Source organism: Vigna unguiculata, chromosome 5 (genome assembly GCF_004118075.2).
Source record: "Vigna unguiculata cultivar IT97K-499-35 chromosome 5, ASM411807v1, whole genome shotgun sequence".
Classification (NCBI taxonomy): domain Eukaryota; kingdom Viridiplantae; phylum Streptophyta; class Magnoliopsida; order Fabales; family Fabaceae; genus Vigna; species Vigna unguiculata.
The window spans coordinates 28,829,315-28,840,960 of record NC_040283.1 but is presented as its reverse complement, the minus strand read 5'-3'; the positions used below and the strand labels follow the sequence as shown (position 1 = coordinate 28,840,960).

General features: G+C 35.5%; 1 long non-coding RNA gene across 2 annotated transcripts; it reads left to right on the top strand.

The window, feature by feature from the left end:
• Positions 1 to 5,157: 5,157 nt before the first annotated feature.
• On the top strand, positions 5,158 to 11,410 carry LOC114185379. Of its 2 annotated transcripts, none has more exons than XR_003604789.1 (11): positions 5,158 to 6,090; positions 6,188 to 6,277; positions 8,911 to 9,162; positions 9,287 to 9,508; positions 9,602 to 9,742; positions 9,922 to 10,128; positions 10,199 to 10,291; positions 10,378 to 10,478; positions 10,561 to 10,780; positions 10,963 to 11,073; positions 11,160 to 11,410. It is a non-coding gene; the product is annotated as an uncharacterized LOC114185379 (long non-coding RNA). The 2 variants fall into 2 exon arrangements; XR_003604788.1 differs by having other exon boundaries at positions 9,602 to 9,843.
• Positions 11,411 to 11,646: the final 236 nt, after the last annotated feature.

The following is an 11,646-nucleotide window of genomic DNA, read 5'->3' as shown; positions in this document are numbered from 1 at the left end:
TCGAGACGAACATCCCGGCCCACTCTGGGGTCTAGATCTTCGCCCGATAGAGCGATGCCGGAGCCGGATGGTTGCTCAATGTGATTGGTTTGCTGGATTGGGAGTTGTGGGCGTAGGCTGGCAATGTAGCATTCACGTGCCAGGCGTTGGTCGCAATGGACGGTGAGGATGTCACCGGAAGGGGAGGGGAACTTCATGGCCAGATGTGGGGTGGAGATGACAACGCCGAGGGTGTTGAGCGAAGGACGGCCAAGGAGGACATTGTAGGATGTGGGCGCGTCAATGATAAGGAAGCGAATGGGGATGGTTTTAGTTTGGGTTCCATCGCGAAACACGGTGTGAAAGTCAATGTAGCCGTGGGTGGAAACTTGTTCGCCAGAAAAGCCATAGAATTCTTCGTCATATGGAACCACGGTAGTGTTTGGGAGATGGAGTTTTTGATAGGTGGCCCAGTAGAGGATGTCGACAGAGCTGCCCTAGTCAACAAGGACTTTCTTAACGGCGTAGTTCTCGATTTCAACAGTGATGACCATGGGGTCGTCTTGTTGGTGGTCGAGGCCGTGAAAGTCGTCGTCTGTGAAGATGATGGGAGGCATGCGTCATCTGTGATGGGAATGGATAATATGGTTGATGGATTGAATATGGCGGAGGTTTTTGTTTCTGGTAGAAGAAGTGGATCCTCCACTAGCGAAGCCACCAGAGATGGTGTTGATAGTGCCACGTAGGGGAGGATCGGCGGGGGTGATGTCGGTGCGAGTCGGTTGGGGATCCTGGTTAGCGGGTTGGGCGGGGCGTCTGTCGTGGCGAGAGTTGTGTGGAGGGCGTTTGTGGTCAGATCGAGGGGGGTGATGGGATCGAGAGGGGGGTGATCATCTCTACGGATGAAGCAGCGAAAGTGACCAGCACAGACCAATTCTTCTATTTTATCCTAGAGTGCTTTGTAGTCTTCCGTAGTGTGGTCGTGGTTGCGGTGGTAGCGGCAGTATTTGGTCATATCAGCATTAGGGGGAGTGGTTGTCTTGCGTGGTGGTGGAATGAGGTCAGCTTGTAGGGCCTCATCAAGGAGGCGGGATCAGGCTACAATAACAGGGGCGTATCTGGTAAAACGGGGTTGGCGTGGCTCGCGTGGGCGGGTATCGGGGCGGGGGGCCTGCGGGGTTGGGTTGGCGGAGGTGGCTGCATAGTCATTGCAGAATTTGGTGTGGAGGGTCTGCATTTCTTCCATGCGAACATAGTCGGTCGCACGCAACTTGAGCTCGTGCATAGAGGCGGGTGGGTAGAGGTAAACGTTGTTGGCGAAGGGGCCGGATTGGAGGGTGAGTGTCATACATTGAAGGATCATTTCGTGGTTGAGGTGTGGGGTACGAAGGGCTACCTTGCTGAAGCGATCGATGAATGCTCTGAGTGGTTCACCTTGTTCTTGCCTGATGCCTAAGAGAGAGATTGTAGTGGTTTGGTGTGGGCGGCTGCCAGCGAAATGAGTTGAGAACATATGGGAGAGAGCGTTGAAGCTGTCGATGGAGTAAGGTGGAAGGGTTGTGAACCATTCTAGAGCAGGGCCTTTGAGGGTGGTGGGGAAGGCTTTGCAAAAGACTGCATCTTGAGATGTACAAGGCGACATGGGTGATGTAGACTTTAAGATGTTCGTCAGGGTCAGTTTCACCGATGTAGCGGTCTAGTGTGAAGGGTTCCCACTGGGCGGGAAGGGGGTTGTTGGCGATGAAGTCGGTGAAGGGGTGGCGACGCCTGGGTTGGTGGGGTGGGAGTGGATGGGGGGAATGGGATGATGGACAAAAGTGGGAAAGGTGGAGGTGAAGTTGTGAGGAGGGATGTGGGTTGCCATAAGGTAGTGTGGGTTGTAAGGTGGGACATGGGTAGTGTGTAGGGTGGTGGGTATGTTGTAGGGGACCTGGGTGGTGGGGAGGGTAGCAACAGGGGTGGGGGCTGCGGTGTGACCCGGTTGGGTAGAAGGGAAGTGAATGGGATGGGTGGAGGGAATGGGTGTTTGTTGGGTGGTGGTGAAAGTGTGAGGGATAGGGTTGTATTCGCTTTCTTCTTCTGTGGGCGGGAAGGCCGAGGACCTTGCAGCCTTAGACACCTCATTGGCTTTTCCTTTTTCTTTATTATTCACATTGATATCATAAACAATGTTGTAAGTGTAGCTAAGATTTAGGTTCTCAGCCACAAAACAGAATTGTTACTACCGACGAACAGTGACTTTGATATTAGTATAAAACAGGATTTTTGTAAGTGCATCACTTCTTTCATCCATATACTAGGAATATGAAACTAAATTCTTGTGTTTTTAATCGTAATTTACTCATATTGTTTATACCAGTTATAGTTTTATTAATCATTTATTATATGTAATTGAATTTTGTTGTATTCTACCTAAATTTCAGATTTGTTTCTTGATCTAATTTTTGTTTAGCACGATTTTTTATGCATTTTTATTATCTTTTCTTTTCGTGAAATTAAAAATTACTTAGGTGAAATTCTAGCATTCATAGTCGGTAACTAAAAGGTCCTTTTTTGTTTCTAACAAGATAATGAGTTATTAAATGAATCATTGTTTCAAAAATCATGATTATCAGTGATGAATAAGATTATCGGACAATGAAGTCCTTATAGTTTTTAAATCCCTTATATTGCTAAATATGTTGAACTATTTTTATGTTTAATATGAATAACTAATTAATGTAAAAGAAACACATTTACTTAATTAATTCTAGATTGTGGATTTAAACTGCGTGAAACGAAGATGGAAAATTCTGTTATAATTTTGTTGTATTGTAGTTAATTTTGAAAGGGAAAAGGAAAACGGGCTTAGAGATTATTAGCCCATTTTCTCTGACGAACATAAAAGGTGAATTTAAAATGGGATGAACAAGTTTTGGTTGTCATTATTTAATACACTTGTAATGCACTTTGGGTGTGTAGTAAATAGGGAAGATTAAATAGCAAAAGCTATGGCTTTTTAGAGAATAAAAAAGAGCAATCAGCAAGACCCGTGAATGAAATGTGACCAGTGAAGTGAATCAGTTTTTATATGAAACGGATGAAATAGAAATAATAATTGTTTAGCTCTGGAAAAGTTGTAAAGGTTTTTCTAAATAATTTTTGTAATTTTGTATTTTATAGATTGAATTATTTTAGAATAGTTGCAAGGATTGAAATTTTAAACAACAAAGTTCTCATTTTGACGACAACAAACATCAAATCTAGATGACATCAAATGATAGTAATTGGTCTTTGTATATTACTTGATGTTCAATTGTCTGTAAGAAGTCTATGAAATTATATATACATATAGTTTGTTCAACCAATTTCGACTTTAGATAGGAAAAGAGAATTTATTATTTTCTTATGTTATATTTATTATTATTATCCTAAAATAATATATGAATTATTTTGGCTTGAACAGACCTTATTTCTAATGGATAAATCTTGGATAGACATGTCAAGAAACCCTCCTCAATACATGGATGGCTTAAACAAATTTTTGGACTTTGCATTTGTTAATAGTGGTGTAAGGGGGAAAATAGTATGTCCATGTCAAAAATGCAACTTTAACAAATGGCAGGATCGTGAATTAGTGTATGAACACTTGATTCTTAAACCTTTTCCAAAAGGATATACAATGTGGTTTCTACATAGGGAGAGAAAAGGAGTAAATGTGACAAATGAAACATGTGTAATGCCGCAAGAAGATAATGAAATAAATTCTGCTAATAATCCGATGTTTGACATGGTTAATGATGCATTTGGGTATCATCAATATAGTAATGACACAGTGGACGATAAGGAAATGGGTCCAGAGTCAAGCCATGCCAGGAATGATGATATTGGAGATTTTGTTGAGTTAATGCAAGATGGTCAAGAGAGTTTATATGAACGATGTGATAAATATTCTAAACTTTCATTCTTGATCAAGTTGTATCACATCAAATGTCTTTGCAAAATAAGTGACAAGGGAATGTCCATGATACTAGAGTTGTTGGCAGATGCCTTTGAACATGCTAAAATTCCACGCTCATTCTATGAGACCAAGAAAATTATTAACAAGCTTGGTCTTCATTACACCAAAATCGATGCTTGTCCGAATGATTGCATGTTGTACTTTGGAGAAGACGCAAATAGGGAGTTTTGTAAGAAATGTAAAACGTCTAACTGGAAGGCAAAAAGAAAATGTACAATTGGTGCTACAAGTAATAAAGAAAAAAGATTCTTGCAAAGGTGTTAAGGTATTTTCCTTTGAAGCCACGCTTACAGAGGATGTTTATGTCCTCCAAAATAGCTGAGCATATGCGATGGCATTCATCAGGAAGTACAAATGAAGTCATCTTAAGGCATCCAAGAGATTCTAAAGCATGGAAGACATTTGACTTTAAGCATCCTCAATTTGCCTCAGACCCTCGAAATGTGAGACTTGGTTTGGCTACGGATGGGTTTAATCCATATGGTAACCTAAGCACTAGCTATAGTATTTGGCCAGTTGTACTCATACCGTATAACCTTCCACCTTGGATGTGTATGAAACAAAGTTCATTCATTCTCTCCATGATCATTCCTGGAAAGCGAGCTCCAAGAAATGATATTGATGTATATTTACAGCCACTAATAGAAGAGTTGAAAGAGCTATGGAACACTAGTATCAAACTTTTGATTTATATGGAAGTGAAGTGTTTGATATGTATGCAGCTATATTGTGGACCATTAGTGATTTTCCGGGTCTTGGAACCTTATATGGATGGAACACACATACTGGGTTGGCATGTCCTAGATGTAATTTTGACACAACTCCTAAGAAACTTATTAAAGGTGGTAAATTTTGTTTCATGAGTCATCGTCGTTGGTTAGATGGAAGACATAAATTTAGACTGGCTAGAATAAGATTTGATGGAACTATAGAAAATAGAAATCCACCTTTGGCGATCTCAGGATATGATGTGTTACAACAAGTTCAAAATCTTAATGTTGAATTTGGGAAAGAACCATTACTTGAAGAACGGGCCAAAAGACAACAGGGAGTTAATCATGCTAAGTTAGACACTCAACAATGACGAAAAAAAGTATATTTTTTGAACTTCCTTATTGGGTAGACAACTTATTGCATCACAATTTGGATGTCATGCACATTGAAAAAATGTATGTGATAATGTTGTGTCTACATTGTTGAATGATAGTTCAAATAAATGTAAAGACAATCTAAAAGCACGAAAAGATTTACAACTTTGGGGTAATAGACCTGATCTTTGGCCTAATGAGAATGGTAGATATCTCCCTGCTATATATACATTGACAAATGCAAATAAAGATATCTTTCTCAAAACTTTGAAGAACATAACAGTTCCAGATGGCTATTCTAGTAACATTAGTAGATGCATTGATGTCAAACAACGTAAGCTTGGAGGATTAAAAAGTCAAGACTCACATGTTTTGATGGAGCAAATTCTTACTTTTTGTGTTTTAGATAAGGAATGAATAATTTGATATCCATTCAGATGATTTAAAGTTCTTGGCCATGGGTCCTATTGATTGTGCAAAGCGATATAGTGCCTATAATGTTAATGGGTTCAAATTTCGTATATTGGAGTTTGATCTATGGCTTAAAACACAAAACAGTGAAGTGTTTGGTACATTTGGGACAAGGAGTTATACAAGTAGTAGTGAAATTCAAATGCAGTTTGGACGTGTGTTGTATTATGGTCGATTGGTAGACATAATTGAGATAAACTACCATGGTCGATTCTCAATTGTTTTATTCAAATGTAACTGGGCTAATACAACTACTTCTAGAGGGATTATGAATGATGAGTATGGATTTACATTAGTAAGTTTTGCACGCTTAATCCATACCGATGATAATGATGATGACGAGCCATACATTAAGGCGTCAGAAGCTCAAATGGTGTATTATGTAGACGATGAGTTGGATAAAAATTTGTGCATACCTGTACATGTAAAGCCTAGAGACTTATACAACATGGGTGGAGATGATGTTGACAATTTTCATGAATGTGAGCCATTTGAACAACAAAACCTAGAAATATTATTTTCTAATGAGGATGGAAATATACAACTAACAAGGTTTTTTTTTCTTTTTTCAATTGTTGAGTCATTTTACTGATTCATCTTAAACTATTATCCTTTATTGTTTAATTTGATGTGTTGATCTTATTTGTAGACCACCGGAAGATGAAGAAAATGTCAACCAATAAATCTTCTACATGAGGACTTGTAGTTACACCTGCAGGTTATCATCAATATCATTCAGGTAATTATGTCACTTCCTTAATAGGCTTAGTCTATGTATAGCTTAATTATTATAATTAAGTTTTGAAAAGTACAATAATTAGTTACAAGATTGGTATTTAGGGGTTTATTTTATGATGCATTCTATGTTCTATGTTGTTCATGAACTTCTATCACTAATCTTCATTAACATGTATGTTTGCCGCTGCTTTTATTAATTGAATATTGTTCTATAAATTGAAATATAAATACTTATCTTATTTCATGTTAATTGAATATTGTTCCATATTGCAAATGATGAAATATATATAAAATGGTTTCGTAAATGTGTGTTAGTCATTAAAACAAAGGGCTTGTATCCCTGAATTTTAAAATCTTATTACCTTATATTCTTAGGTTTGAAAAGAATAAAGATATTTAAAAGACTTTTGCCTTTTAAATCAATTTTGGAGAAGTTTAAAAGTTCAAGGAAGTTTTAAAACCCACATCTCGTAACTAATTATTGGACTTTTCAAAACTTAATTATAATAATTAAGTACACAGACTCCCTTGCCACATTAAGGACAATGTGCACTTTAAATGTGGAGGCGAGGTCTTAAAATTCTAAAAGTTTGTCATTTATTTTCTTTCTAGTTTTCTTAACCAACATCACTAACATTTTCTCTTTATTTTTAATTGTTCTGATTTTTCTGTAATTGCAAGTAGTTGTAGTTGATGTTTTTGATCATATTGTTTTGAAGTTGTTCTACATTCTGATTTAATTCTGTTATGTGTTTTCTTCCTGTTCTAAATTCTGTCCAGTTTTTTTTTTTATCAGTTCTGTTTTGGTTGGATTTAAGGTGTTGCATTGGATTCTTTCTAGAATGCAGATAGTTTAGTCTTTAATTATTGTATGTTGTTGATTTACAATTGTGTAGCTATTTCAAAATTAGTTTACTAGTTAAAATTTTCTTTTCATTTTAATTTCTTCCTGCAGTATTACTTTAGGTGCATGGTTAAATTATGTCTTTTTTGTTTTTTAGAATAAATAACTGTTATAATAGGATGCTTTGATGAATTTACATTTGCTGACATAGTTATTTTGTTGTTTTGAGAGTAGTATGGAATTTTTTTTCAGATTTTCATAGTAAGTTTTTAATTCTGTTGTTTTCAGTAACTAGCATGGTTTGTAATACTCTTTTGCTTCTTAGACTTGCTTTGATAGTGAATCTTAGGTGTAGATAACTTGAGCCTTCATTTTTAGTCATTTAAGTATAAGGATAGAACTAGTTTACTGATTTAGTGCATTTTATAGTTCTGTGCATATTGGTTTCATAGTTCTTGTTGTTTTTCACTTTTAGCTCAGTTTTTTTTACCTTCATAGATCATTTAGTTGGTGTCGAGATAGTTGCATAACATTTCCATTTACTAGTTTGGTAATTCTAGCTTGTTTTAGCTTAGTTTAGCTTGTGTTTTAGGTCTCAGATAGTGCAACTCTGAGTTTTAAGTAGATTTTAGAAATTGAGTAGTTTCTTAACTTTATGTTATCATTTTAAGTTAAGAGACCTTTTGAGCAGGTAACGATCATAATTTTGCGTTATAGATAAAGGATCGAAAATATACAATCATTCAAGAATCAAATGTTTCATTGGAAAAACAAACATAATGATAGGAGATTTCATCTTTTAGAGACTTGGTGAAGAAAAGAATTGTCAAGTTGAGCTGCTGTAAATCACATATTCAAGTTGTAGACATAACGATCAAGCCTCTCAAATTGGATCAATTCTTAAAAGGCTATTTTGTTGTTATTCATTCTGTTTTAGTTTGTTTCAATTCGGTAAAATAATGGATACAAGGCCAACCTACGGTTTTAAATATCTTCTTTTTACTGTTTTCCTTCCATTTCATGACAGAGGAAGAATGCAATTAGGCTTAATGAATCGTGTTGCACATACCAGGGTTCTTAACACACCAAAAGGGCTGAATTGGTTCAGCCCCTATTCCTTTACTTACCATTCTGCTTCTCCATTCATTCAGTCTATCTGTGGCCTCTGCATATCTTTTCATACCCTTTTCACCCCTATTTCCTGACCACAATGTCTCAGCCAAAGTAGAAGTTCTTGGCCAAATTCTTGTTCAGACCACAGTGCTACTTCCCTACCCAAAACCAATTTTGCTTCTTCCTCATTCAACCTATATACTATATCATAATTGTATATGGTTTGCCATGTCTTAAAAGGTCCACACCAAGAGTCACCGTTGTCTTTGTCATTCGCATTCTGCTGATCATAGACACTGTTGTTCCCTACAAACCGATTTTCTTTTGAATATTTGAGTTTGGGTCACCTAATGCATGAACTTTGAACTTGTATATATTTATAAACCTGTTTATAACATGAATCTTTGGGTTAATGCAAGCATAAATGAAGATATGAGATGTTTACTAAACAAAATAAAAATGTTTTATCTAAACTGATTTAACAAACAGAGAAACGAAGCATGCCAAGTTTTTCAAACCGATTTTCTTACCACAGTTTCGTAATTAAATGCATACCCAAGTTATCCAACTAAATGCATCAAAGTTGAAGCATACCCATTTTGGTCTGATTTCTTTAGCATGTGGTCTAAATAGACTTAAGTTATTTTTCTAACTTTATCAATTTTATATGTTGTCAGGAGACTTGAAGATGAACTTTTCAACCTCAAATAAGTCTAAGTCAAAAGCTGAAGTGAGTATTCATTCTTAACTGCCTAGTACTCAACCTCCAAGACTTGAAGTACAAATTCCAACCCCAATTACACCTCAAGTAAATATTCAACAAGGTCCTACATTTTTATTTTCCCCTCCACTTCCATCTGCATCTCAAGCAAGTATTCAACAAGGTCCTAAATATGCTTGCCCTCCACCTCCATCTGCACCTCAGCCAAGTAATTTGTTTTATCATATTTCATGAATAAGTATTATGTATATAATATGTTTTACATTAGATTTTGTATATATCAATTTGATTTTATATTCAGTTTTAGGAATATCTAACCAATTTATTTTCAGGAACCTTGAAAGTGAGGATATCTTCAACTAGCCAGCCCCCAATTGTGCCTCAATCTAATTCTCAGCCACCATATCAATCATTTCATGTATCTGAACCAACAATACCAACTACATCACATTCATATTCTGAAATTGAAGAGGAAGAAAATGAGGAGACTAAGTTGCAAGTAGATGAACAAAGGCCTGCAACCCGAAAAAGAGCATGGTTTGTTAATGTTATTGGTAAGCAACTATATACAAAGTACTACATAATATATTATACATATATTTGTCTTTATAATAAATTAGTAACAATTATTTTCTCACATTCCGTAGATGATCAAGGAAAGAGAATTACAAAACAACTATGAACCAATGATGTGTGGCATTTTTCTCCTAATGAAAGGATTGTTGTGCAGTGGAATAATGAGGGTCAACCAATTGCAGATGGTGGAGCATTATTGAATAGGTTCTTAGGTAGCATTGCAAGAAACTCTAATTCTCTTCCTATTAGTTATTCTAGTTGGAAGAAGATTCCTAAAGATTATAAAGAAGACGTACTTAAGAATACTATTCTGGTCAGCATTGTAAAAACTTAATGTATGATTTAATTATACTACAACTCTTGTTAATTTTAACTGTTTTATGTTTTGAAGGCTAAGTTTGATGTCCATTCCGATGTTCATATAAGCCACATCCTCAAATCACTTAACATAAAGTGGAGAGACCACCGATAGGAATTGTGGCAACTTACAAATGATGGAACACGTACTAGAGATGAATTGATCGCAATGGTTCCAGCAGGAATAGATAGAGATCATTGGGCTTCTTTTGTGGATTATCGACTAAATTCAAAAACAAAGGTATATTGAAACTATTTTTCATCAATATCGTTTAAGTTAATAATTATTAATTTTATACATTGATGATTAGGAGCATGCTTTGAAAAATAAACATAATAGGGCAAAGCAAACCATTGCTCACACATGTGGATCTAAGAGCATTGCAAGGAAAAGAGATGAAATGGTGACAATACTACATATCTTGATGTGAACTTTTTTTTTTTCAATTTTTGGCTCTATGTGTCATATATTTTTTATTTAATTTTATAGGAAAAAGAGTGTGGCCACAGGTTAGTAGAGGAGAGGTATGGATTGCAACACATAAACATGCTAATGGAGCCTTTGTGAGTGATGAAGCGAGGGAAATCGGTGTAAGTTCAATTCTAATAAAGTCCATAATTGTAAACCATACTTTGTGTTAATTTAATTAGTTTCTTCTTATGTTCTTTGTAGGAAAAAACTTCAAGTATATGAATCAACATCATCATCATCTGTATCAAAAGAAATATCAAGTACTGATTCCTTAGCTTTTGCTTTCGGAAGCCAAGAACACTGTGGACGTGTTAGGGGTTTGGGTTTGGATCCTTGCCCATCTAAAGTGTTTAGCTCCAAAGGTCATTCATATAATGAAACATCTTCAAGTTATCCTTCTAATGCTCAATTACAAAATCAGGTTAATTTTTTAGTTTTGATCATGATGCATTACTTTTATCAAATTTGACGTTTGAATATGTTTAAAGTAATATGTTATGTAAACCAAGATTGTCAAAATAGCTCCATTTTTTTCTTGAAAAGTAGAAAATAAGTTATTTTCTCTATTTTGATTATTTTGATTAATTTTGTATTTTAAAATAGGTTTCTACATTGACATCCCAACTCAATGAAATGAAGGCAATGGTTAATTTTTTGGTACAAAATTATCAAGGAGAGTTGCCTCGTCATTTTACTATGCATCATGCACCAACGGTAATATTTAAATCTTGATTAAATTAATATATGTTTGATATTATTATTTGGAAAGTTATTAATTATCATTATTTTTTATATGTTAGGTATCTGATCAAGGAAGTGTTCCTAACGAAGAAACAAATGATCAACATCCAACATCGCATTAGATGATATTTTTCGTTTACTTTTGGAATTTGTCAACAAATATGATTCTAGGAAACTTTTGGTTAATTTTTGTTTATTGTAGGTAGATAGTGCACTGCTTATTATGTCACTGTCATTCAAATGCTACTACTCCAACACTTATTATGTTAAGAGCATTATGACTGCTAGTCCACTATTGGTACCATTTGAATGAATATTTGTATTGGTACCATTTGAATGAATATTTGTTGATTGCTTATTTTGAAGTGGCCTTGAAGGTTTTGCTTATTTGTATTGATTGGTACCAAAATGTTAAGTAATAAATAGGATATTCTATAGAATAAGGTTCTTTTCGTACTCAATATTAACTAGACAAATCAATTTTCAGGAAAGTACAACTTTAGCATTATAGCAATGTCATAATAATATGAGTACTAACTTTTGGTA